Here is a 23,768-nt window from a genome sequence, read left to right as displayed (position 1 = left end):
TGACTAGCAGTTTGCTTATACTTGCTGCTGGTCCCCTCCTCTCATCGGCGTCTCCTTCTCTTACATCTGGGCCACCAAACCTTCCTACCCCTCCCTAACCTTTGTTCTTTCCTTTTCTTCCTTTTAAAGAAATCACTAGGAAATCAGTAGGACGGGATCAAAGAGTACGCACCGGTGATAACATGACCCCCAATCCATCAAAAACCAGAGGCATGGTTTGCTTTCTCCGCCTGGCCCTCGCTTCTGAGTTTCTGAAGATTTTGAAAGAAATGCTCCCCCCTCCGCTTTCGTGGAACATGGGAACGCTCAGGGCTTCCTTGGGTCTGGTTTCCTTCCACCATGGAGGACCAATGCGGCTTAGCGGTTAGAGGACCTGACTAGGCCCAGGTTTGAATCCCCACATGGCTGGATGTCCGTGGGACTCATGGGATCTCCATCACATATCAGCCTTTTTCAGGCTTTGGAGGACCCTGGGTGACATGCCTCTTCAGAAAAGATGTGGGAGCCAACCGATAGCTCAACCCATCTGTTTCCATTCTGGAGAAGGAGACTAGGCCTTTAGAACAAAATGGCTGCCATTGGAAGTGAAACCAGCCTCAAAATGGCTGCCATGGGAGGTGAAACCAGTCACAAAATGGCTGCTATAGGAATTGAGATCAGCCCCAAAATGGCTGCAGTGGGAGGTGAAATAAGTCACTTAGTGGCTGACATGAAAGGTGAAACCAGTCGCAAAACAGCTACCATGAGATTTGAAACCAGTCACAAAATGTCTGCCATAGGAGGTGAAGCCAGTCACAAAACAGCTGCTATGAGAGGTGGAACCAGTCACAAAATGACTGCCATTGGAAGTGATTTGCAACTTGGTGCCATGGTTCTCCACATGCAGCCAGCTGGGTGACCTTGGGCCAGTCACAGTTCTCTTAGGGATCTCTCAGCTTCACTTACCTCACAGGGAGAGGAAGGGGAGGCAATGGTAAACCACTTTGAGAGTCCTTTGAGTAGTACCCCAGTACTAAAACCCAGCTCTAGCTAACTCTCAACGTTTTCTTTTTAAATTTGCCCCCGCCCATTAATGAGTTAAAGCAATTTAATCAGCAGAAGACATAAAACTCCTTCCTCTTCTATTTCCCTAACTAACCTTTCTAGTAGGCTGCCTTAAAGAGAGAGAGAGATTGCTTTTTCATTGTATGACTAGCAAAATCAGATAATGTCCCAGAGAGGCTGAAACGTAATCCATTGTTTTGTTTTTTAAAAAGCGTCCAGGAGCCATTACAAGTTAACTTTGGCGGTGTTTGCCAGCCGGCTGTAATGTTTGTTCTGCCACGCTATGATGGAGAGTGTAAAGGATTGATCCAGATAAGAGAAAGTGGAGTTTGCCAAAAGAGAGGGGGGGGGGAGGACCCTCCGAAAACAAAGAAGCAAGGTCAAACACACGATAACGCTTGACACTTTCCCTATTTTTTCCCCACACACTTAAAAAGGAAACCCGATGATGTTAAAAGGAACTGGGAGTCAATGCCCCAGCGCCCTTTCATAAGACGTGAAAAATTATTCTTTGCATCTTCTCTCATGAACATCAATTATATTTCTTCTCTTCTCTCCTCTCCTCTCCTCTCCTCTCCTCTCCTCTCCTCTCCTCTCCTCTCCTCTCCTCTCCTCTCCTCTCCTCTCCTCTCCTCTCCTCTCCTCTCCTCTCCTCTCCTCTCCTCTCCTCTCCTCTCCTCTCCTCTATTCAAGCATGCCATTCCCTGTTACTTACAAGATACAATGTAAAACCACACACATTCATTTGGGAGAGGATCTTTGCCGGACGTCCGTGGCCATTTGCTTGCGTTTGATTTAAAGCAATTTCCTGAACGTAACGGGGCATTTCTCCTTCTGAATTTTAGGCACCCGACAACCCCCCCCCCCCAATTATATATTTTAGGGAATGTCAGGATAAGAATTTTCTGCACTCCAAACAGGTGGCTCTGTGGGCTTCTGTGAGAATTCTAGGCATGCCTTCTGCCAGAACAGCGATTCATGCTGGGATGCAATGGGCAACCTCCCAGATGGGCAGGTGATTCTGTTGCAGTTCTGCACTGAGAGTGGTCCCAGAATGACAGCAGTAGAGACATGAACTGACAGCAGCAGGATCCGACTGGGAAAAGACAAGGCAGAAGAGACGTAGAAAGCAGCTTCCTCAACAGATTTTTTTTGGGGGGGGGATGTCACTGGAGCATGTAATTATTTACTCCTATTGGTTCTTCTTCTTCTTCTTCTTCTTCTTCTTCTTCTTCTTCTTCTTCTTCTTCTTCTTCTTCTTCTTCTTCTTCTTCTTCTTCCACTATTCAAGTCCTGGGGGACACGAAGGCTTATGACTGTGGGAAATTTTGGCTGGGCTCAAAGAAACACTCCAGCCATTTGGAGATTTTGTTCTACAAGACTAGTGATCTTTGTACACTGGATGAGAACTTAAGAGGAAGGGGGACAACCCTAAAAAAGCCCTGCCTCGGAGAGTCACACATTCATCTTCTACGGTTTCAGCACCTGATCAAAGCATACAGAGTGGAGATGAGGCAAGAGAAGTCAACTCTGCGATAACCTGTGCCCAAATTATCCCCCTTTTCTTGCTTTTTTCCTGGTCTTGAATACAAATTACCCCATAAAGGTTGTCTGCAAATTGGATCCATTTTGCAGGGTTGTTGTGAAGGCAAAATGGAGTAAGGGAGAAACTTGAATGCTGATCTCCTTGAAGGAACCACAAGACTGAGAAGTACAGACTAGTTAGATGTCGTTTCGTTTTGTTTGTTGGGGGCTGGGCGAGTTCAAACTCTTTTTTCCTATCAAGTGTTGCTTCCTCTACAATATATCATCATTTTCAAATAACAGGAATTCTAAGGAAGGTTTTTATTCTTCTATATGGTAGCCACTTACATAATTTTCCCCCTCCTTTGAATGCTGTCATTCTAATAATCTCTATCAATATTGGTTTTTAGAAGATTTTAATGTCAACCGGGGATTAATGTGTATTAATTGAATTGACTGTATTTTCTTTTAATGAGCACACAAAGATTTGGTGTTAATACTATGATCCTAATAAGACTGCTCTGTATTATGTGAATTTTCTCAACATGCAGAAATAGTTTATTGGGAGGGGGGGAAATTAATTTTGTTACTGTTGCCTGATTTAAAGGGCGGGGGTAAGAAAAAAAAACAAATACGGGCAAAGTTGATTGCAAATTGAATTTTCTTTATAAGATTTAGGGAAAACAAAATCAAGGCACAGCTGGGAGAACAGCTGTGATGATTCAGGACACAACAATCTTGTAAAATGTGTTGGTTTTGTCCAAGAATCAATAAGATGGGACAGGAGAACTTCTGATCAATTCCAGACCTTCTGCTTAACCTATTGAAGGAGTCTCCAAACTCACTGGCCCTTTGGGATGTTGGGAAAGGAAAGCAGTCACCATCCCCAAATGGCTGCCATGGGAAAGGTGGGCCCAGTCACAAAATGGCGGCCATGGAATGTTGATGCCAATCAGGTAACAGTGGGAGATTCCAAGGCAAACTTTCTCCTGGGCTGGAGGCAGATGTTTGCCAATGGTTGCTCTGGACAGACACAGAGACAATGTCTCCTGTGCTCTTCTGAAGCATCTCCTACTCCAATGAAGTAGAGGAAGATGAGGATTAGATCTTTCTTTGGGGGGGGGGAAGGAAACAGGCAGCAGGAAGCTTATCAACACTAGCGCCCTTCCTGGTTCCAGAACGCTTAGCCACAGTGTGACTGGATTTCTATAATGGGCTCTACATGGGCCTTCCCTTGATGCTTATCTGCAAACTGCAACTGGCCTGGAGCATAGCAGCATGACTCCTCACTCATACACCATGGACCCTTTTCCATCACAGGAGGATGGCAGGCTTGGAACCTTCCCATATTTCAGAACTGGCCCTTCATATGTCTTCAGAAGAGTTTATTGAAGACCACAGATCAAACCTGGAGAAATGTGTGCAGAGGCCTCGCTTCAAAAAAGGACATGGGTACAGTGGAGAGCGATGAGGATGATTCGGAGACTGGGAAATAAACCCTGTGAGGAAAGACTTGAGGGACTCAGGAATGTTCAGCCTGGAGAAGAGGAGGCTAAGAGGGGACAGGATGGCTCTCTTGAAGTATCTGAAAGGTTGTCACTTGGAGGAGGCCAAGGAAAGGAGCATAGGACCCACTGTAAATGGTACCAGCTAGATATCAGGAGAAGATTTTCACACTCAGAGTAGTTCAGCAATGGAATGGGCTGCCTCGGGAGGTGGGGAGCTCCCCCTCACTGGTGGTCTTCAAGCAGCTGCTGGACAGATACTTATCATGGATGCTTGATGCTGATCCTGCAGGGGGTTAGACTAGATGGTCTCTTTTGCACCTCCCAACTCTATGATTTTATGATTCTAAAGCAATGTTTCGCTCTGGTTGTTTCACCAGCATCAAGTGTCCTTGAATGTGGAGACTCCTTTTAGCTGCTAGCCATTAATTCCTCAATGAATTTGTCTAACCTTTGAAAAAAAAAACCTTCCATGCTCTCTATCATTACACCTGGTGGCTGCCTTGATTGTTTATTCTTTCTGCACAATAGAGATCCACTTTAGGGTGTTCCAACATCAAAAGGAGACACCTCACACACCTTCTTGCGGTCAACCTTTTGCTCAGAGCTCCACTCTCCAAGTTCAGTATCCAAGCAAAGGGTTAACCTGCCAGCATTCCACCTTGAACCTCCCGTTCCCTTTATCTAGCTCACCATAATAAAAGATCAAGAGTTCCTGCTTATTATCTTATTTCCCCTCCCCCCCTTTGCTTGTTTTACTAGGCCTGAGCCCAGACCAGTTATGGATTAACACCGTGATCAATAGCAGGCTTGCTGTCTCTCTCTCTGCAGGAGAAAATGAACTGAAAATGCAGTCAAACTCTTATTGATCAAGGATATAGGTCTCACTTTCATTACCTCTGTCTCTTGATAACCCACAAATAATGTGATGAGTTGCTAATCTCTCTGATTTTCGATGGACCCTTCACCCTCTAGCCTGTTCCCAGAAGCTCTCTCTCTCCCTCCCTCCCTCCTTCCCTCCCTCCCTCTGTCTCTCTCTTTCCCCCTTTCTGGTACAATGCTCTGATGTGCTCTGTTTACTTCCCACTTACAATTTATTTTCATCCAGCCTGCTCAACAGCATAAAGCAGTTCACGAAACAGAGCTGACTGCAGGCTCCCAATTCTGCCTGCATCTCCTCCAACTGACACGTTATCTCTGGAAGGATTAAGGAGCCTCCGCAAGTTGGGGGTGATGGAAAGGTTTCATTGCCAGGTAAGACACCTAGTTTTGACTATGCCACGCCGAAAAGAGAGGACCAAGCCAGAGAGCTTGGGATAGCAGGTTCTGAAGATGCCACAAAGGACACCGTCGGTTGCTGCTTAAAAAAAACACATTGCAAGAACCAGATTGTCCCGTAAGATGCATGTGAATTCATCAAACGTTAAAACTCCATATTTGTCTTGAAAAAATTTCATCATCGTCTTCTCTGGTGTCATTACCCTGAAAATCATAATTGTTCCACAGAAGGTTAAATTATTTTTGATGTCAAATTAAAGATCTCGAGGAGAAGAAAATGTTGGATATTCACAACTACCTGCCCACCCACAGGGACCCCAATTCCAGGCCCAGATGATGCCCCCACAGCAGAATCCCTGGCCAATCTCGCCTGGAAGAAATTCACTTCCCAATCCCAAAGGGGCGATGGACATTTCCCTGGGCATGCAAGAAAGGGACACAGGAGCCAAGCACGGGCGCAATGCCCACCTGCCCACCCACTCACAATCTGCCTAAATCCACAGAATCAGCATTTCTGTCAGATGGCTACCAAGCCTCAGGGGAGGCGCTTTCACGATCTGAAGATCCACAAAATCTCCTCCCCTGTCCCAAAATTAGATATTCTTTAAGATGCTCCTGGGCTCTCCCTCTTTTCTTCTCCTACTCTTGTACAACTCCTGGCCTCTTCCAATTAAGCTGGAAGACTCCGTACAAAACCCACAGTTCTTTCTCCTTGGTTTGAGCTGTCTAGCTCAACTCGCAGAATCATGTCACCACTCGGGAATCAAGCACATGCATAATTAATACAATCTGCCATCTCTTATGAGTATCCTGACACGGCGGAGGTGACGGATCCAAAATACATAGTCATCGGCAGTTGTTGGTGACACACAGCTCTTGTCAAGATGGCCGTCCCGGGCCAAGCTCCTGAGCCACTGGAGTGGCGGACTCAACGTTCTCATCATATCTTTCGACTCCGGCCTGCTTGGTGTCGCCGTGGAATAAAAATGAGCCCTTTCATGTCCTCGTCTCTCTTCCTCTCTCCTCCCTTCAAATCTAACACTTTTATTTTTGTCAATAAACTGTGTCATTTATTCTGGCGAAGACAACTCGTGTTGTTTGAGGTCTTTATCAGAGTTCCGACAAATCAGGTTAATTGGTGATCAACAGAGCTTTTCTGCCTTTAATGAGGCCTGCTAGCCTTAGGCAAGGCCTGACTCACGATAAGGGACTTTCCCTTCCCTTCTACCGGACTCTTTGATCACTTTTTTTAAAACAACAAATAATAATAATAATAAAAAAGAAACCAGGAGAACAACCGCCGGGAATGTCATTGTTTTTTAATTGCCTGATTACCAAATGTTGGAGATAAAAGATAGATGTTCTCAATTAATAACATTTACATAGATTAGCATCACTAACAAGCCTCATTAGGAGCTGCCGACTTTTTGTTTAGATGGGGTCCCATGTCGTTTGCGGGCTCCGGTTGGTGTGGCTGGGAAGGTTTTTCACTTCTGCCCGAGTGAGAAAAAAATGAATTTCTTTCTCGTCCTTCGTCCTTCCTTCAAAAGGTCATGATGGTCAAAGGAAAGTGTGTGCATAGGGAAGATACCCCCTAAAAGTGTTATCATTAATGAATCATGGCTAAATCCAAGTTTTCTGTAGGGGAGAGGAATTTTTAGGTACATCGGGGATATCAAGTCACAACCCCAGGAAGGGGCTTTCCAGGCAAGTGAAAAACAGAGGTGGTTGGCCATTCCCTTCCTCTGTAGAGTCTTCCTTGGTGGTCTCTCATCCCAGACTTATGGAAATCCCAGCCATGGGCTTTCAGGGCATGTGAGAAGCAGAGGTGGTTGGCCATTCCCTTCCTCTGCAGAGCCTTCCTTGGTGGTCTCTCATCCAGGGCTTATGGGGTCCTCACCAAGGGGACTTCAAGGCAAGGGAGAAGTGGTTGGCCATTTCCTTCCTCTACTGAGTCTTTCTTGGTGATCTCCCATCCAGGTCCTGACCCTGCTTCATTTCCAGGATCTAACCATTCCACATCTCAAAGACCAAACTACACGTTATTATTTTTTAAGAGTTGGGAATCTTGGGTGTGGGACAGAAACTGGCTGTTACAATGGAAGTGCCTTCATCTTAACCCCCTAACCCTCTGAGATCTAGCCATCCCATAATTCACAATGTAGTGGGAAAAATTATTTCAGCTCTATCAGCGCTACCGGCTCACCTTGGATGACTCAGACTAGCCCAATCTCTTTGTATCTCTGAAACTATCCAGGGCTTGTCCTGGTTAGTTTGGAGAGTGCCCAGAACGTCCACGGTTGCTACACAGAGGCAGGCAATGACACAGCTCCTCATGTCTTGACAACTACACTTTCTACCATCATTTAAGCTCTCCTAAATTGAACAAGGCACGATCCAGCCCAAACCCTTTCCCCAGGCATCCACGGAAGAAAGGTCTAAGTTCTCCCTTTTTAAAGCACCAAGAGGCAAAAAGGCTCAGCTTTGACTCAAAAGAGACAACATTGCCAAGATCAGCCTTCTTCAACCTTTGGACCATGGAAGAGCCCCTGAAATTATTTTTCAGGCTTCGAGATGCCCCAGAAGTGAGGTCAGTTGGCCACGCCTCCCTGACACACCCTCGGAAGTGACGTCACCACCATGACTAACAGGCGGGCTCCAGGAGGACTGCGGGGAAAGAAGGGACTGGAGGCAGTTTAAGGTGGAAGGAGGCATGCAGGCTCTGCCCCCTCCCACAAAATAACTCATTTATACTTGGAGGGGGAGCAGTGGTATTGGCTGTTTCCATTGCTTGTGGCTCTGTCCATTAAGGCAGGAAGGGAAAGGCTGCGGAACCCCTCTTGGGCTCCTGTGGACCCCTGGGGCTCCCATGGACCACTGGCTGGGAAATCTCTGTCTTAGACCCATGATGGGAAAACAAAAATCAGAACCTTCCTATTGTGCATGACAGCATCAGAAGGAAAGAATAGGCAACCAACATACAATACGTTTGATGCCATCCAGCCGACAGGAATCTCTCCCTGCAACTTTGATCAGCCCCACAGGGGTATACCATGGCATTCGAAACTCCTCTCTGTCCTTCACTCTCCTCCGCCCCCCAAGCAAAAGCTGAGCGCCTACCTCCAAGGCTCACAGGTGGTCGGTTCAAGGACTCATTAAAACTTTGACAACTTTCCTTTTGATAAACACAGCGGAGCTGTAGTCAAAACCCACTTAAGAAGTCAGGCGAGCCCTTAAAAAGAACGGGAGGCGGCTTTAAAAGACGGATAACAAATTATTATTTAATGAGACTCCTGCTTTGCCAGTCGGTTGCTTTATTTACGAGTAACTTCGAAGCCGGGTCCCGAAGGTTTGGCGTTTCTCGCTGTCTTTTCTTTCCAACTCATTATGAATTCTTGTCCCCCCCCCTTCCTAATTAATCAGCTCCACATTAGCTGGGATATTTCACTTGGGCTCCTCCATGCTAGATTTACTTCAAGATTTTACCTAGAAACCAAAACAGAGGGTATTTTCCCCTCCCGTCCTCCCCACCCCCATAAGACATTCTTACACGGTCGGCTTGATGTGACTGTTACACCTTAAGGCTAAAGTTCATGAGGGATTTCCATAAATCCGGCGGGGTAATGTGGTAAATAAGATTAGGCGCCATGTTCTTGCCGAAGCCAATGAAAATATCATCTAATCTCCTTTCAGGAGGGACGCAAACCAGGTAGCTAATTTTAGCAAATTGGAGGCCTCCAAACCAACGAGAGGGCAGGCAGTCTAAATAGCAAGGGAGTATTTTGGATGTAGCTAACAAGGCATGGAGTGATTTCTTGATCTCTCAAGGAATGTTTTTGAAGAAAACTGATGAGGACACCTCATTTTTTAACTGGGCAGAATAGATATGTGTTTGCATCAACTGGAACATAACCCAGGAAATTCCTCACTTATGCATCCCATATCCTTGCTGATGGACATGAGTTCTTCTTAAGCTGTTGAATCTTTATTATTGAACTCATATTCAGTCAGCTGGACATGAGCCAATAGTGTGATACAGCATCTAAGGAGGCTCATGGGATAGTAGGCTGCGTTGCTAGAAGCATGGAGTTTAGAGAAGCCTTTCTCAACCTTTCGACCATCGAAAAACCACTGGAACAGTCTTCAAGCTTCAGGAAGCCCCAGAAGTGATGTCAGTAGGCCACACCCTCCTGCCACACCCCTGGAAGTCACCTGTTAGCAGAAGTGACATCACCAAGACACTCCCACCAGGTGTGAGCTCACCCGGTCACACCGACGGAACAGGAAGTGGCAGCACAGAAATATTTTCAGATGACTTGTGAACAGAACCATACCTAATCTTCTTCGCCAAAGGGAGCCTGCAGAAACAGAGCCGGGGTAGGCCTATGCCGCTCCGTTGCACTGCCTCTCACAGTTAAGTTACAAATAGAGTAGCTACCTCTCTGGACTCCTCCAGTCGCTACTACAAGTGATAAGCCTCAGCCAGCAAGGATCTGTATAGCTTCCCCCCCTTCCCATCCCCTCCAGGCCATTCATTGGCCATTTTGGAAGGGCTGCGAGTTGACGTGACCCTATGTAGACATGTCACCTAATTGTTGTTTCTTTCTTTCTTTTTTAAAAATTAAAAATGAATTAACTCCCACCCGTTCGGCAAAACTCTTCCTGGGCCACCACAAAACCCCAGGTTTTCACAAAACCCTGTTTGAGAAAGTCTGAAAGGGACGTTCTCATATCTATTCCACATGGGTTAGCCCTCCTTTGGAATACTGTGTCCAGTTCTGGGCACCGCAGTTCAAGAAGGGAATTGACAGATTGATGAGTGTTCAGAGAAGGGTGACTAGAACGGTTGAGGGGTTGGAATCTCTGCCTTACGAGGAGAGGCTGAGAGAGCTGGGTCTGTGTCGTTTGGAGGAGAGGAGGGCAAAGGGTTAAAGGACAGCTGCGTTTAACTACATAGAAGGTAGACGTGTCCGAGAGGGGTCCAACTTGTTCACTGCTGCTTTAGAGACAAGGACTAGGGGCATCGGGTTCAAACGATGGCAAAGAGGTTCCACTGAAATATTAGAAAGTGTTTTCTGAGGTTGAGGACTGTTCCTAGATGGAAAATGCTTCCTCGGGGGGCAGTGGAGTCTCCTTGGAAGTTTTTAGGAGGAGATCAGAGGAGCACCTGTCAGGAAGGTGTGATTTATAAGTCCCCGAGCAAAGCATTCTAGACAAGCATCTCATATCTAGAAAACCCCATGAGGGAATGGCTGTTCTAAGCTAAGCAGGGTCAGCCCTGGTGAGTACATGGATGGGAGACCACCAAAGAAGACCAGGGTTGCTATGCTCAGACGGGCAATGGCAAATCATCTCTACAGGGCTGTCATAAGTTGACTATGACTTAACTGAATCTTCCACCACCCAAGGGGGAGACTCCTCTGCTTTCTACCTCCAGTAGGCAAAAGCTGATTAGGTCCAACTCTATAGTTGTCCTAATCCCCAAATGGCTACCATATTCCCTCGGGAGCCATTACCTTTCTTGGGACTGGAACACAAACCAGGATGTACACTTTCTCCATTTCCAGTAAGGTCCAATCAAGGGGCCTCCGAAAACCTGTGTTTAAGGAGACCTCCTGTAGCAATGGCTGACAACTCCTCAGAAAGGTCTCTTTTAGTCCTTTAGACCATGGCTGGGCCAATAAATCCCTGATGATTTGGTGCTGGAGCCAGGGGAGGGGGCAGGGTTGGGGAAGGGAGGAAGCTCAGCAAAGGCTCCACCCTCCCGAGCAGCCATATTCTTCAGGGGAACTCATCTCTGCAGTCTGGAGATGGGTTGTAATTTTGGACACTATCCTGCCCTCCCTGAAGGCTGGCAACCCTAATTCCACCCTCAAACGTCTAAACCCTAGGATTAGTGAGGGAGTCAGGTTTGCAAAATGCCGGCAAGGGCCCTTGATTTGCTTTGGCTCCCAGGGCAATTTTAAACTTATTTGGCAAAGGGTCAGTGCAAACGGTTGAGGTCTTCTGAGGTCAAAGTCTCCCGTCGTAGATGCCTGGGCTGGATCAAGGGACGGAATGAACTTTTACCGAGGCCTTTTTAATCTTTCGGCCTCTAAGCGGCACAGAGTCAAGAAGTTCACATCAGGATAGAGGCATTAGCCCAAGACGCTTTTACAAATCCACCCTTCTCCTCCCGCCGCATTTTTCATCCTCGGGTGCTTAAGCGACGCACCAGTCCAAAGGAAACGCGGCGACTGTCAGGTTTGTTCCCGTGACCCTGCCCCCCTGTGGCCCGGATAGCCGTTATGACCGATTACACAAGATGCTACGTCCCTCAATCATATCACTTACGTTTGGGCTGAGCGGCGTCAGGAAGGGTTTGAGGAGAGACGATCACAGCCATCCTGGAGAGGGAAGAGAGCCAGAAATGAAGATGGTAAAGGAGAGAGAAAGAGAGAGTTGTTTTCGTCCGGGAGATTATGCTAACCTGAAAAGTGGCTTCCGTTTGGTAACGCCTCGCTCCCGGAGCCTGTCAAATACTCATTCGGTGGCATGTAGCTAGCAAGGAATTAACAGTCGGGCAGTGCATGGCTGTGATATTTTGCAGGGGGCGGGCCCACTGGTCATTGACAATGATTACTTTAAAAAGTTCTTCTGGTGAAGATTTTTGTAAAAGAAAACCCAAGATCACAAGCCCCCTTGGCGTGCTGGGGTGCCTGTCGTGCAGCCAACATGGACAATAGAAAGTCCTCTTCTTACGCTCTGGGTGACTTTGACCTTGAAATCAGAGGTATCATACCAGGGGTAGTATCTAACTGACTGGCTCTATAGACAGCTAGTCCCCCAGATTCATACCCTGATGACTCATGTTAAAGGATCTGATATGCTGGGAAGGAGCAAGCACCAAGGAGGTAGCACCCACCTAGATAGATAGAGCCTTGGTTTGGATGGCCCGGGTTAGCTTGACCAACCAACCAACCAACCAACCAACCAACCAACCAACCAACCAACCAACTAACCATTGCATTTATAATTTTTAAGACCCATAAATCTGCTTTTTTCCCTTTCTCTCTTTTTCTAATTGGAAACACAAAAAGCAAACTCACAAAGACAGCAACCTTGAAAATTCCTGCGTGCGGATTGATAAAAACAAAATCTTCCTCTCTCAAGGATCAATTGAGTGTGAACTAATGTAACTGCCAGAAGTCAAGGTTTCTTTGCCAAAGCATCAGCTGGTCGTTTGAGAATTCTACTCTTCACCTTGAACAACTCTTGTACGCGTTGTATGAAAAGATAAGAAAGCCATATTTGTGGCTGACAACATCACAACTTGAGGCATCCTGGCCTTGGCGTTCCATTGGGCAATGCAGATATGCAAACAAAAGAAACACGGAGAGGGCCTCTTTAAAAATTATTAGAAATCCATTCACTCTGGTGGCATGCCTGCCCATTTTTCAAATATGCAGGAGAATGGCTGAAAGAAACCAAGTTACCGGTGACTCTTTTAAGAAATATTTATTGCCCCCCCCCAATGGTGTTTTTTTCTTTCTTTTTTAGGTTGAAAGTGAGGTACAGATAAATAGACTAAGCATTGACACAGAAGCCAGCTTTGAATTCCACAAAGGGGAAATCGCTCAGGAATTAAACCTCAAGTTCAGACTGCTATCCAAAAATCTTCCTGGACATTTTGCATTTGGGAGAAATGTACAGTGTGCCACCTTGGGGAAAAATGGGTTATTGGAGAAAGGATTTGTGTGGCATCTCCTACAGCATCTTTGCAAACAGTTCATTATGGCCCAGCTCATAAATTTAAAGGTATCCCCTGTGCAAGCACCGGGTCATGTCTGACCCTTGGGGTGATGCCCTCTAGCGTTTTCATGGCAGACTCAATATGGGGTGGTTTGCCAGTGCCTTCCCCAGTCATGACCGTTTACCCCCCAGCAAGCTGGGTACTCATTTTACCGACCTCGGAAGGATGGAAGGCTGAGTCAACCTTGAGCCGGCTGCTGGGATCGAACTCCCAGCCTCATGGGCAGAGCTTCAGACAGCATGTCGGCTGCCTTACCACCCTGTGCCACAAGAGGTTCAGCCCATCTCATACGTACCTCTAAAGTGAAGTGGTGCTAAAGAAAATGCTTGGATTAAACCTGGCAGACCAGTGTGATCCTAAACAGAGTCACACTCTTCTGAGTACACTGAAATCAACCTACTTAGAAGGGTATAACTTTCATGAGGATTGCATGGCAAACTTCCCCCCCCCCCCCGTGAAAACATAGACATAAAAATAAATAAATAGTTAAGACTAACAGCATTATTGGGCCCCTGGTAAAGCAGTGCTCTATGGCCCTCCCTTCACAGCCACTCACAGGAATAAAAAGGCAAACTATCAATAAAATTAAACTTGTATTTATCGGTACCTCCAACAATGATCATGTCTTATATGGACAGCTTGTCCAGTCACATATCACAAACTATCAATACGTACATAGATTAGCATGGGACCCCAATGCATGTGGGGAGTCTGGGCAGCTGTGCAGTGTACCCACGCATTAAGTTGTGAGTGTCCTGCATAGTGCAGGGGGTTGGACTAGATGACCCAGGAGGTCCCTTCCAACTCTATTATTCTATAATTCTAAGACAGCCCTGGCTAATTGCTCCAATGGGGGGGGGGGAGGCGGGATTCCAAAGTTAGTAAGTAATTTATGGAAATTCTCTTCTTCCTCCATTGGACGGAGACTTAATAGACTTACGGAGGTGTAACTCTACCGAGGATTGGACTGTTAGGTGCTCCACAGAAAAGCTACATTATCTGTGCCCACCTTTATTGTGCAACCTGATGGTTTAAATCTTGGGCCACCTTGTTTTCATGAAGGCCAGGAGAGCCACTTTGGTGCAGTGGTTAGGAGTGCAGACTTCTAATCTGGCATGCTGGGTTCGAATCTCCACTCCCCCACATGCAGCCAGCTGGGTGACCTTGGGCTCGCCACAGCACTGATAAAACTGTTCTGACCGAGCAGGAATATCAGGGCTCTCTCAGCCTCACCAACCCCACAGGGTGCCTGTTGTGGGGAGAGGAAAGGGAAGGCGACTGGAAGCTGCTTCTAGCCTCTTTTGGGGAGAGAAAAGCGGCATCTAAGAACCAACTCTTCTTCTTCTTCTTCTTCAATTATTTTGGACCAAACTGGAGGCTTAAAAGAGGAACAACCGGCCACTTGAACTGGATCCAGCAATAAAACCGAAAGTAGTGCAAATGACCATATGCTTGTCCCATACGTTTATCATGGTGCATTCCTTAAAAAAAAAAAAACCCTGAACCACTCTGATTTTGCACCAATTAAAGTTTCCAGACAGTCTTCAAAGGTAGCCCCAGACAAATCTCTTAGTAGCGATCTAATCTCTGCGACGGTGTCCGGGTCGGCCTTTCCCGATTTGCCGAGAACAAGACTCCCCCGTTTGTGATAAAACGGCTGAATGAGTGTTCTCCTCAAAAGGTCACGAGGAGCTGTGATTGACAGCTGTTCCTCATTTGCTCCCCCCCAAAGCACAATTCCAGCGGTAGGTTTGAAAGGGGTCTCGCGGGAGAGAGAACTCTAGTCGAAATCTTTGCCCGAAGGCAGGAGACCCTAGAGGCGTCTTCGTTTCTTCCATGTTGACCATCAAAGGGACATTCCCCCCCTCTTTCTTTCTCACTAAGCAGTTTGTCCTTTTGACTACCTGACATTATAGCGAACAATTTGTCCTGATGTTTCAGCAAGAAACGGCCGCTGTGCGATTGAAGCTCATGGAAACCATAACTGACTGAGCTGGATTCGCTGGTCTATCAAGGACCGTCTTGTCTCCTCTGACGGACAGGCAGCTCTGTGAGGTCTCCCAAGGAGATCTCTTGGTTTGTGGAGATCTAACCTGGAATCTGGTGCAGGCAAAGCAAATTCTTGACCGTCGAGCCACTGTGCTTCACCCATTGCTTCTTGTTGCGATCTGATTAATGGCGGAGACCGATTTTAAAATGGTGAGCACGGATTTGGTCACGTTGAATTCTGGATATTTGTGGTGGGGTTGGGGTTGGCTATTTTGTGTCCAGTATGTTGTCCCAATGGAATGAGAGCAGGAAATATTAAAAGTAACGACCCTGATAGCTTAGAGCCAGAATTAAACCTTGTTGGTCTTAAACGGGCCATTGGAGTCAATCTTTGCTCTACCTTTCCAGCAGGGAGTGGATTCAGCTATAAGTTCTCACATTTCCTTCAGAACCTTTTAAAAAAAGAAAAAACCCTCCCCTGCTCAGGGAAGATTAGATTTTGGCAAATGAGGCATTCCAAAATGGAATGTGCCATGTTTGCAACGTCTGTTTTTCCCCTCTTGGGTCAAGCACCTTATATGATTGCACTGATGGCTTGTTTGCAGTTTAAACAAGCCAGTTCATATATTTGTGATCACAGTGGCTTCCAACATAGCAGCTGTGAGCATGGACTTAGAACACAATGGCTTTCTGGAGTTGCACATCCTCCAGGGTCACAAAGTTATAGTCTGGTAGTTATAGTCCCTGGTATTTCACCGGTAACTGTGGCTGGGATCTTCAAATGCAGAATTCAGACAAGAACAAAAGAATGTGAAAGGCACTGCAGACTAAAACAGCCTGAGAAATCAGCCGTAGCTGAACACACTCTAAACCAATCTGGACAGAGAATCCTATTTGAAGACTGGAGAACCCACAACAACTGGAATGAGTTGTATTTTGCCACTACTCTCAGCTAAGTGAAGAAACTTCCATCATGTCAAGAACCGCCATCTTTCAGCAGAAGAAATTCTACCTCTGGAGGGAATCTTCATATTTAGGAGATATGAATGGCAGGAAACAACCCAATGGTCCCCCTGGCAGAAGGAATCAGCGATGGAGAGATATTCCTTCCTCGGGCAAATTTCTTCCAAAGCTATTGATATTAGCAAGGCCCCATTCTGCCACTTAGGACATCAGAAGAGCCCTCCTAGACCAAACCAGTGGTCTAGCCTGTTTCACACAGAAGCGGACCAGTTTGCTTGGGACTCCCCTGACGTTGTCTTCTAGAACTGGGTTTTAGAGATTTGCTGCCTTTGAATATAAAATTTCTGTAGTCTCAAGGCTAATTTAGCCTTGACAGCTTATATAAATACTTAATGGGGGGTGGGTGGGAGGAATGACACATTTCCTGCGTGTAACTTTCTTTCTTGCTTTCTTTTGCTGGCAAGAACTAATTATCTCGCCTTTGGTTTGTCTAGGCTGAAGTCTTGGAACTCCAGAAAATCATACAGAATGCTGAGGGACCCACCTTTTCCTGGGACCCACCTGTCCTTTTCCATCCCAATATCATGGACTGCTGTAGCTTGTTTCAGGGGGGTAGTCCTGTTGCACACTTCTTTGTGGGGGGAGGGGGAGAAGAGGACCACTTGTGGGCTTGGGAAAGCTTATATATCCAGAATTAAATTTCAAAGGTGCTGGTAGACTCCAACGTCACTCTGCTGTAGCTTGTGTGAGTGTGTGTGTGTGTGTGTGCGTGTGTGCGTTTTTCATTTTGTTCCTCCTTGTGAAAGAAGAGGCGACACGAGGCTGCCTAAAAATAGGCCAGAACAGAATGAACTTTTGAACTATGAAAGCCGGAAGATGTAATCTTCCTGCTTAATAGAGTATTACAGGAGATACTAAACAGCCTGTTTGTATCAGAGGAAGCGAAATGAGGGTGAAATTATGGCCAAAAAAGCAATGTTCTTCCAGCGACTATTCTCTGTTCTTGCCGTTAACACGTTATTGATTAGGACGCCATCCGTTTATTTACTTCCTTAGGATAGATTGGGGTTCTACGGGGAGGGAAATGCCTTCCTGCTTTCAGAATCTAGAACATGTGTAGTAAAAAAAACTCCCAACAACAATTCCCCCAGGGTACGATTTCAAGCTATGGTGTGTGATGGGGTGGTGGAGAGAGTTTGACAAGGGCACAATTCTTGCCACCGTTCAACGACCTGCTCTGAGATCTATTCAAGGGCAAATCACCATCAGCCATTGTGTAATTACCTGTCTATCCGTCTGCCTTTCTGTCTATTAGCTACGTATAATGTTGTCACGATCTCAGGACATCTTTTTGGTCTTTCAGACGTGACCGGGCTCATGCCTAGCTCTTCCGTGGTGAGAGTGTCAGACTGAGAACTTGGCTCTTCACTCTGCAGGTATGAATTTACTGGTTGTCCCAGGCCCCCAGGACGTTCGCCTGGCCTCGACCCGGGTCAGGGCCTTTTAGATCCTGGCCCCAACCTGGTGGAATGAGCTTCCGGAAAAGGGCCCTGAGGCCAGAGAAGAGTCCTAGAAGTTCAGCTTGGATCCCCAAGGTCTATCAGACCAGTTCCCACTGTCACCAGAAGAGAGTGCCGCCTGGACTGAACAAGGTGGGTTAGGTTGAATATAGAGGTTGTGTCCATTGCTGTCTTGTTGTTTTATTGTTTAAATAGGGTCAATTATGGGCGTTTTATTGTATTTTAATGTTTTATTATGTGAACCACCGCAAGACCTGTCTAGGAGTGGTGGTTTATAAATTTAAAAATAAAATAAACGAAAATAAATAAACTGGGTTCAGACCCCAGTTCTGCCATGGAAGCTTGCTGGGTGACCTTGGGGCATTCACATACCCTCAGCCTAGCCCACCTCACAAGACGGTTGTCGTGAGGACTGAGCGGAAGAGGAGGGCTTGGTGTGAAAAGCTCGCCCGGGCTACAAGGACGGTGATGAAATAAGATGGGTAGTTGGCGACAAAATGTATTTAGACACATTTCATCCAGGACTTGGTCCAGTGCCTGGAAGCGTGCGGAAATAGTATTAGGAGGAATGAATCAGGAATTTATTTACAGCTGCTAAAAGTTCAACAGCAAAATGTTGATGCAGAACTTCCTTTGCTTTCAAACTAGACGTGTGTGTGTGTGTGAAAGAGAGAGAGAGAGAGAGAGAGGAAGAAGAAGAAAAAGAAGAAGAGTTGGTTCTTACATGCCACTTTTTCTCTACCTGAAGGAGTCTCAAAGCAGCTTACATTCACCTTCCCTTTCCTCTCCCCAAAACAGGCACCCTGTGAGGTGGGTGAGGCTGAGAGAGCCCTGAGATTACTGAAGAGGAAGAAGAATTGGTTCTTAGATGCCGCTTTTCTCTACCCGAAGGAATCTCAAAGCAGCTTACATTCACCTTCCCTTTCCTCTCCCCAAAACAGACACCCCGTGAGGTGGGTGAGGCTGAGAGAGCCCTGATATCACTGCTCATTCAGAACAGTTCTGTCAGTTCCTCCTCTCCCCTGAAGTGCATTTTGTTGAAGGCCGGGCCAGGATTTCTTCGAGGCTTCTTTCCCTTCGTGGAAAACTTCTTTCAAAGAAGGGGGATGACATTGAGACGATGTGATTCATTACGGGTTTGTTTGGGTTCCTGGGGTGGGATTATTACAGTCTGCCAGGAGAAGAGTGCCACCTGGTAATTTAGGGAAATTACGGTGCTGGAGTGTCTCTAAACATGGTCTCCAGAGGCTCAGCTCAATGAAAGAGGAGCAGAAGGACAGATAAACAGGCAGCACAGTCTGCAGGTGATGTGAGTTCAGTTGCTTGCAGTTGGGGCCTGGCTTCACTATTAGGTTAAGGACTCAGCAGAATGGATGCTTGGCCAAACTGGGGCCCTGCTGTGGGAGAAATCTACCAGGATTCCTCTTATGGGAGACATCATGCTTCCCCTGCTCCCCGACAGAGCAGAATGCAGCGGTGGCTTTTTCCTTGCACGAGAGAAAAGGAATGGCTTATCTCCAAGCATAAATGCCTTGGTAATGCTTAGATTACAAAGCGGGAGGCTCGGGCTGTAGTCTGTCGTAGAAGCTCCCCGGGTACTTGGGGCCGTTCGTACAATCTCCATCTAGCCTACCTTGCAGGGTTGTTGTGAGGACAAAATGGAGCTGGGGCAATGTTGGAAGTCACTTAGGATCCACACTGGAGAGAAAAGTGGGGTATAAATTAGAGTTGCCGATCTCCGAGTAGAGGCCTGGAGGTCTTGCAGAATGACGGCTGGTCTCCAGACTGCAGAGATCAGTTCCCTTATAATAATAATAATAATAATAATAATAATAATAATAATAATAATAATAATAATAATAATAATAATAATAATAATAATAATAATTCTTATATACCACTCTTCACTGGCTCACAAGAAATATACAACCGTCCATAATATGGCTAATAAAATGTTAGTCCAACAGATAATTATTTTAAAAAATATTTAAAAACTGTGTCTCCTGCTTTTGTGTGGACCCTTAGAGAGGGTGGCGACCTGATGTTTGGGGGTTTAGCATGCTGGATAGGGTGGATGAATCCTCAGCTAGGTAGGCCAAGTTTTCAGATGTTATTTTCCTGGCCTCAGATTTGGGGAAATGGCTGTAGAGGTCCCACCTCCACATCTACCTGAATTTCTGGGTCCAGAATTGGTTCACATTCTTAAGCATAAGTTCAAATTCTCACTTATCCACGAAATGTCCTAGGTTGCTTTGCCTCAACTGTAACTTCATTCCCACCTACCTTACAGGGTTCTTATGGGGATGAAGCAGAAGAGGAGAGAACTATACATAAACCCCAAACTCCTCCGAGGGAGGGAAAGCTAAAAATGTGACTCATTGATTGATCCCTGCCACGTGCGGTTCTTCTGGGAAGAAGACTTCAAAGGAGGGATTTTCAAAGGACCAGCGAACCAAAACGACTGTTTTCTAAGGGCTGCTACACTCAACAAAACACAAATGAATCAGACTCGGACTTATTTGGAAGATTCACTGCCAGGTCTTTCTAACTGGACTCCTCCTCTCTCCATGTCTGCACCATCTGTCTTTTAGAAATCTTTTCCGCTGGTGTCTCACAAAGTTTCGCCTCACCCGTCACTTAAATGGTACTCATCGAGAAACAGGACTCCCAAGTCCAGTTTGGGAAAATTCCTGTAAGATTTGGGGAGGGACTTCACTTCCTATTAGCCTCGGTGGTATTCCAAAGAGTTCACCCAGTGAGTTGCCATTTCCCCCCAAGGGGGAATTGATCTCTGTTTTCTGGAGATGAGTTGTGATTCTGAGAGAAGTCCAGGCCCCACCTGGAGGCTGAGAACCCCAAAAGGCCCAACAATGCAGCGATCCAGATCTCTTCTTGATAGAGGAGTGATAGAGTTTGGTTTTTTTTTCAATCTAAAATGGCTCCCATCCGCCCCGCAGTATGAGGCAGAATTCTTCTAGAGAGCTTGCAAGTATCCTAGAAAAAAACAATTTTTAAAAAAACTGCCTGTTTTGTATCCCAGTAAACAGACATTTGGGGAAAGATCTTACCCCTTCCCCAAAATTTGATGTCAAAGGACCAAATGATCCTGTCTTCATCTAGGCCAAATCCTTTCTGACAGTCGAGATATTTATGAGCCGGTCGTGAAAAACAAGTCCAAAGCAAAAACACAACTTTGAAAATTAGTCCAAACCCATTTGCCGTTTTGTGCGTGTGTGTGTGCGTGTGTGTTTTTAAACTTTCCCTAGAAATTAATATGCTTCTCCGAGTGTATTCACCGCCTAGATTGCCCACAATGTGCTTCATTCATGTTGTCTTTCCCCCCATGCAGGTTAATATATCGATCTTTCCCCCCACTTCTTTCTTTTGATATTTTTTTTTCTTTCAGATTTCAAAGAAAGCCTAATTACACGTATCTGATTCTCAATAGTTCTCGAAGTAGCAGAACAATCAATACAAAGTACACTCTGCACCAATTTAGAGACCTGTTCGGCGCAGACATAGATCTAGCACATTTTTTTAAAAAATGGTGTGTAATTTAAGCTGGAAAACGGGGTAATAGGAATTTTCCAATTAGCTCCGGCTAAATCAGTATTCGTCCATCGCAGCCTTTGGGGGAGTGGGGGGAGTTGATTCTTCATGAAAAGAAGCCCCAAGAACCATCAAAGGGAAGCAAGAAGGGGAGGTATATATATATTTAAAGAACATCTTGCATAAATAAGACAGAGGAGCCAATAAACCAAAAGGGCGGCTTATTTTCAAGACGCTCCACATTCGCTGAAGGGAGACGGGGGGGGGGGGGAGGGGGGGAAATTATAGTTTTCCGTGGAAAGTGTCGCTTGCTAATTAGCTGGGTTTCACCCGCGCTTTGGGACCTGCGCACACGGTGTCCTAAACATCCGCGTTAATGATGCCGATGGCTTTGCCAGGAGGGACAATGCAACACAGTTGCCGGTTCACTGCTGGGAACATGGCCCTTGCCTACAGCAGCGATGGGGGAATGGAGGCGTGGGAAGGGACGGGAGGTGCCCTAAGACTCCAAAGGAAAGATACTCAGTGCAGTTCTGCTAGCCGTAATCTTTCCTAAGCACAGGCCGGCCCAGGCTGGCCTGATCTGATTAGATCCAGAAGCTAAGCACGGTTGGGTCTGGTTAGTCCTAGGAAGTCCTAGGGGGGCTATGATGAGGCAGTCTGGAGCAACTCTCAATCCCTCCCTGTCCCTTCCTTTGAAAACCCTAAGAGGTCAACATTTGTTGGCAGCGACTTGGAGAGCCAGTTTGGTGTAGTGGTTAGGAGTGCAGACTTCTAATCTGGCATGCCAGGTTCGATTCTGCACTTCCCCACATGCAACCAACTGAGTGACCTTGGGCTTGCCCCGGCACTGATAAAACTGTTCTGACCGGCCAGTGATATCAGGGCTCTCTCAGCCTCACCCACCCCACAGGGTGTCTGTTGTGGGGAGAGGAATGGGAAGGCGACTGTAAGCCGCTTTGAGCCTTCTTCGGGTAGGGAAAAGCGGCATATAAGGACCAACTCTTCTTCTTCTTCTTCTTCTTCTTCTTCTTCTTCTTCTTCTTCTTCTTCTTCTTCTTCTTGGGACTGCATGTTCGACTCCACCAATTTCAGGGATGTGGTGGGCAATATAAGAAGTACGTCTGGTCTCAACCAGGGCCTTTTTGGCCCTGGCTCCTGGCTGGTGGAATGAGCTCTCAGAAGAGCTGTGGGCCCTATAGGAACTTTCTCAGTTTCATAGGGCCTGCAAAATGGAGCTGTTCTGCCAGGCTTTTGGTTGGGGCCAGTGTGGAACTGAATTTGATGCCATCACATATGGCCCTCCTTAAAATAACCCACCCATCCCAAGTGGGAGATGGGGAGGTAGGAACCCAGACCCATAACTGGGGTGATTGGGGATTTGTAACTGCTTAAATTGGTTTTAATTGTAACGCATATCTGTTTGCGAACTGGCCCAAGTTGGGAAACCCTGGAAGGAGCGGTATATAAATGTAATATTAAATAATCAATAATAATTTAGTCTTCCCAGTGCTGTGTGTTTCTAAGCTGGGACACATAGTTCAAGTCCTGATAGCAAGAAGATGGGCAAAATGAAGATACAGAAAGAAAATATTTTTTACCCTCAGCAGAAAGTTTGCACAGTTCTCCCTAGACAGTTTGGCATCCATCCATCCATCCATCCATCCATCCATCCACCCACCCACCCACCCACCCACCTGCAGTGGTGGTATTCGAAAGTCACCAGATTCCAGGCATGAATGTCCCTTTAGTCATTTAGCCACAGATGGACTTTTCTACCAGGCGTCTGTCTAATCCCCTTTTAAAACCCTCTCGGCTTGTGACCCTCTTTTTGTGGGTCTTACGCTCTACCACGGATGCAGGCAAGAGCTGATCAGGTTCAGCCAAGACCTGGGGCTCTCTTAAAGGAACACAGAAACACGGCAAGTACCTCTCCTCGATCAATAGAGCCACATGTCAGACTGTGAGAGTCAGTGCCTTATGAGGAGCAGGATGTGTGTAGAGCCATCTGCTCCTGCCTTGTGTTGTAGCCTCAAAGTGGGGGTGATTGGCGGGTGAAGGAGGACTCCCATGTCCATATCTCCTGTCTGCACGGGGGCATCTTGTCAGTCTGATGGAGGGGCAGAAGATAAACCTCCCAATGAAGCTGATGCAATGACCCCACCAGGTAAGCGCCAGGCGAGGTCCTCGCGGCCTTGGGATAAATCAGTTAGAATAATTCATGCTATAGATTTCCTAGTGCGGAGAACTCTCTATGCACAAGTGTATAAACATACATCATATCTGATTTCTCCCCCCTCCCCCTCTCCTCCCCACTGTTAGAGAATCTCGACTGGAGCAAAGTTGAACAATCTGCTTCCCACTGTCAAGATAATTCTCTAAAGACTTTTATTAGTGGGAGATGGCAAAGAAGGAGCTTCCCCCCACCCTTTTTTTAACACCAGGAAGGTCTGTGCTGTGCCTTCAACACTACCTGTCATTAAGAAGTCTGTGCACACAACGGTTCAGTGTACCTCTCCGGCAAAAGAAAAATACGCCAGTAGAAATACACAGGCAGCCTCACGTACTTGACTGTGTGTGGATGTGGAGCTTCAACGTTCCAGG

The 23,768-nt window shown here is 46.4% G+C and overlaps 1 long non-coding RNA gene across 1 annotated transcript in view; it reads right to left on the bottom strand.

The window, feature by feature from the left end:
- LOC143827887 (uncharacterized) overlaps positions 1–23,768 on the bottom strand; it is an 80,806-nt gene that overhangs the window by 40,157 nt on the left and 16,881 nt on the right. Inside the window, exon 2 of the long non-coding RNA XR_013227432.1 lies at positions 11,685–11,737. This is a non-coding gene — a long non-coding RNA (uncharacterized LOC143827887). The remainder of the gene's footprint in view (positions 1–11,684; positions 11,738–23,768) is intronic.

This window comes from Paroedura picta, chromosome 18 (assembly GCF_049243985.1).
Source record: "Paroedura picta isolate Pp20150507F chromosome 18, Ppicta_v3.0, whole genome shotgun sequence".
Taxonomy (NCBI): Eukaryota; Metazoa; Chordata; class Lepidosauria; order Squamata; family Gekkonidae; genus Paroedura; species Paroedura picta.
The sequence above is the reverse complement of the archived record's forward strand: the minus strand, read 5'-3'. Positions and strand labels throughout refer to the sequence as shown.